Source organism: Nuphar pumila, chromosome 7 (assembly GCF_984573655.1).
Source record: "Nuphar pumila chromosome 7, dmNupPumi1.hap1.1, whole genome shotgun sequence".
Taxonomy (NCBI): Eukaryota; Viridiplantae; Streptophyta; class Magnoliopsida; order Nymphaeales; family Nymphaeaceae; genus Nuphar; species Nuphar pumila.
Window position 1 is genome coordinate 36386720 of NC_143255.1, and position 4643 is coordinate 36391362.

Here is a 4643-nt window from a genome sequence, read left to right on the forward strand (position 1 = left end):
ATGTTAGATGTGGCAAAAAAAAGTGCTTTGCTAAGTTGATGGTACGTACTATTGATTTTTGCAACTTTTCCCATCTCAAAAATACCAAACTTACTTGATATTTAAAATTTGTGTGATATTATGACGATATTAGTGCAATATTTACACGCTTCTGAATTTTTATATTTCCTTGTTTTATACTTTGATATATTTCCTCTATATGTCTGTAAAATTTTATCCATGAAACTATAAATTTTTCTAATTTATGATGAGGCTTTTTCTCGATAACCGACATTTGGGCATCACCAAAGCCTACATTGATCAGTGCAGTTCTGGATCTATAATGGTTCGGGTAGTACCACTACTGCATCGGCTTCCTGTTAGCATTTTTAGCCTACAACTCATACCAGATTGGACCATTATGGTTAATAGAACCAGGAAGTGCCTTACTAACATCTAGGAAGCCGGGGAAACACCCTTAACCCGTTGTAAGTAGACCCGTGGATCCAGCGACCCGGTGGAAATGCAATGGGAAGCTATATTGGTGCCTATCGAGAAACTCAAGTACCACCAAGGCATAGGGGTATCAACGGGTCAGGTTTGGTTCGGACCCATGTCAAACCAGACTTGGACCAGATTTTTGTGTATGGTATCGGGTCTGGACCCGGTTATAGTCGTGTCTACTATAAAAAAAAAATCATACCCTGGTTCGATAAGAACTACATGAACCTGACCCAGACCATACCTGGTACAATAATATTTTTATCATTTTTACGTTGAAAAATTGCAGGTCTTAATCGAAACTCGGGTCGGGTCCGGGTCTAGTATAAAATTTCACAAAATATACCGGGGTTCGTATATTAATCGGACCTTCGGGTCTGGACCCGGGTCTTAATTGGGTCTTCTTATTTGTCACCATACCCGGATCCTATAGGGTTTGGTCCGAGTAAACCAGACCCGTTGACACCCCTACCAAGACACCAACCAAACACGGCCTTATCGAGTAGCATCATGAATTCTCTCTCCTTAACACAAGACTCAAGAACAGAATAATGGAGCGGAGTTGGGGTTCAGAAACTTTAGTTATTATCTTGAAATTTGAATATTAAAGACAAACAAAGCTCGCACTAGGCTTTTAGTTTCCATGGGCTCAAACTACATCTCTTTGAAAAGAATTTAACCTTGATCTCCAAAATGCAAGTCGAAACTCATATTCGGTGCTAATCTTCTGGTCTTCTTTAACTGTTAGGCTGATATCTTTAGATGCCAAACTCTAGGAATTTCTATGATGTGATGTTTGCCTGATGCAAAGAAAATACTGCAGACATTCAATATTTCAAGTTGTCTCTGTAAGAGCAGATTAATTATATATTGAACATGTCAGATGATCCTCTAATATTTGGAGCTTGAATTCATGCTAGACTTATCCTTTCCCGGCTTAGGTATATATTCTCATTGGGCAAAAAATAAAATGTAATGAATATATCTGATATTAACAGAAAAGTGTAGCTCACTTTTAGTGAACAGTAGCTCCTAATTTAGGACATGAGATAATTTCTACAAAATGTTTTGATTCTGTAAATTTAGTACGGTAGAAAGTCAACCTAAGGAAAATTTGGACTATCTGAGTATGGATCCAAGCCCGTTTGAGAAGCAAATTCGATGGACCATTTTGAAGACCAAATTGAGATATCCGACTTTAACAGGTTATAGCTTTGGCTACCAGTGTTCGAATTTAGTGTGTTTGTGTTTTCATTGAAAAGCTTAATTAGAGGGATATGCTTAGTGAACCAAATGTTCACCATTGTATTTATAAGCTAATTCAAGGTCATTTAGTGTGTGTGTTCATTGGAACTTATATATATATATATATATATATATATATATATATATATATATATATATATATATATATATATATATATATATATATATATATATAGCACTATTTAATCAGGTCATACCCCATGTAAATAGAATTTAAATTCGATCCAGGAGTTAAAGCTGAGGCAGTTGACAATTGCTAGCAAAATGTGGACTTATTCAAAGCACATCTTTAGTTTGTTTTGTGCTTTTTCGTCTCTAGTTATCAAGGGAGATTTGAGTTTGGATCACATTAGCATCAGGGCTCTAGGATATCCTTACCCACAAAGTTGGTAACAGAGTTTCAAGTTATCCTCAATAGTGAAGTAAATCATTAAGCTCCGGAGGAAAAAGACCGACCAGTCACTCTCTTTACTTGACTTAATAGGCTTCAATTCAACCTTTTTCTAACTTCCCAATTGGCCGGTAGACGACAACACTCCTCAGTTAATCAATGTCTCATTGATTTTTTGGACTTTGACGACTCTTCGTTAAGATCCATTTCATTTAAGGATTCATTTGCTTTTTTTGGAGGGAGCTATTGATAAATCTCTTGAAAAAGAGCTTTCTATCAGGCTAGAAGCTGATCTTTCTTGTAACTGACTGGCCGGTAGTCATAACTCCTCTAATCAGTCTCTCTAATTTAATACCCTGCTCCATCTGATAGATATTTCTATCCATTCATTGTTTTGATCCCACAATACATGAAAAATGAACGATGAAAGATTCTGCCTTATCCTCAATAATCTTGACATCTAAGATGTGATGATTCTCCAATATACTAGGACTGGCTACCGCCTCATATCAATTATCTGTTGGCCTGTGACACCCAATCCGATTCCTCAAGTGTGTCACTTGCATGATGCTCTGTTTCTTGGTGTCATGGGACATGTTCTTGTTTGGCAATATCCAAAAGCCACCAAACTCTAGCCATGAACTGGAGGGGGAGGACCATTCACTTTTAATGTATTGTGCTATGGCTTGCTCCACTACGTACAAGCTAAAAGACGTGGCAGAATAAGATTGCCAATATTCATAGAGTTTCCAACCAACCCCAACCATGGTGCGCCGAAGCGCTTTTTGGTTTGGCCGGTGGTTAGGCATCCATTGCAAAGTGTTGTTAGGAATCTACTCCGTATAGATCTTTATCTCTCCCCATTGATTCCTTTCAAAAAGGTTGGCTCCAGTCTAGTTTCAATAGAAAATGAATTACCAGGGAAGAAAACTATAAATGAGAAGAGAGGGTTTTTCCTATTTGTAAGGAGATTTTGTTGGGTCCAGCTCTATCCCTCATTAATGGTATGAGGAAGTGGAATAACCACCCACTTCTCATTAATGCAGAAGAAGTTGAAGGGTCAGCCCTATCCCCTCATTTAATGATGTGGGGAAGTGAAATAACCACCTAACTCATATTAATGCAGGAAGTTGAAGGGTTAAAATCCCTTCGGTTTCTAGAATGAGTCTAGAAGGCTCACTTCTAGAAGGTTCATATCTAGAAGACTCTATGTCATCTATAAATAGGAGTGCAGAGGCTGTGTGCTAAAAGGAGAAGGGTAGAGTGGCTGTGTGCAACGTGCAGAGAAAGAAGAAGTAAGAGAGAGAGTAGAAGGAAGAAGGTTCGTCACCACGCATTGATCCTCAGAGAGAGGTGTTGGTTGTGGTGTGAGCTTTGACTCGGGTTGTGCACCCGAGAGGTAATCTTGTATTCATTTCTTCTTGTGATTTCTTTGTTGTTATTATTTTTAGCTTTGGGCAAGCTATTGGACGTTGTACTCTCTACATTGTACTCTCTACTTTCATTATAGTGGATTATTCTCTCTGTGCCCCCTGAATGTAGGTCGTGTTGACCGAACCACGTAAACCCTTGTGTTGTGATTTGATTGTGCCTTTGTTAGATCCTATATTGCTTTCGCATATTTTTTGTTATCTTAATTTCTCTACAAATGGTATCAGAGCTGGTTCGTGGAAAATCATGTCTTCTAAGTCAGTTAGCTCTAAGTTTGAGGTGAAGAGGTTTAATGGCAAATGAAACTTTTCCTTATGGCAAAGAAGAGTGAAAGCTCTACTTGCACAGCAAGGGTTGCACAAGGCTCTTGTCAGGAAGGCGAATAAGCCAGAAAGCATGACCGATGATGAATGTGATGATCTTGACTTGAGGGCTGCTAGTATGATTGAGTTGTGTCTATCAGATGAAGTTATGTGTAACGTGATGGAAGAGAGGACAACAACGAGATTGTGGTTGCGGCTAGAGAGCCTCTATATGACCAAGAACTTTTCCAACAAGTTACACCTCAAGAAACAACTTTATAGTCTTTGTATGAAGGAAGGTACTCCCATTCTTAACCATCTTAGTGTGTTTAATAAGATTATTGCTGGTCTGTTTAGTCTGGATGTTAAACTTGAAGATGAGGATAAAACTTTGTTGTTACTAACCTCATTGTCACCATCTTATGAGCATCTTGTGACAACTATAATTTATGGAAAAGAAACATTGGATATGGAAGATGTCACATGTACGCTCATTTCCAATGAAATTAGGAGAATACCATCACTGAATGAGTATTTTGGTGAAGGATTGATGGTGAGTTCATCCAAAGGCAGGGGTCGGTCAAAGGACAAAAAAAATGACCGTAGATATAGGAGCAAGTTCAGGTCAAGGAAGGACACCACTTGCTACAATTGTGAAAAAAAATGACACTTCCAGAATCAGTACAAAGAGCCAAAGAAAAATCAGAAAAAAGGAAAAGAGACAGAATCATCAGAAACCAAAGAAGATACCACAACCACAGTTGAAGGTGAGC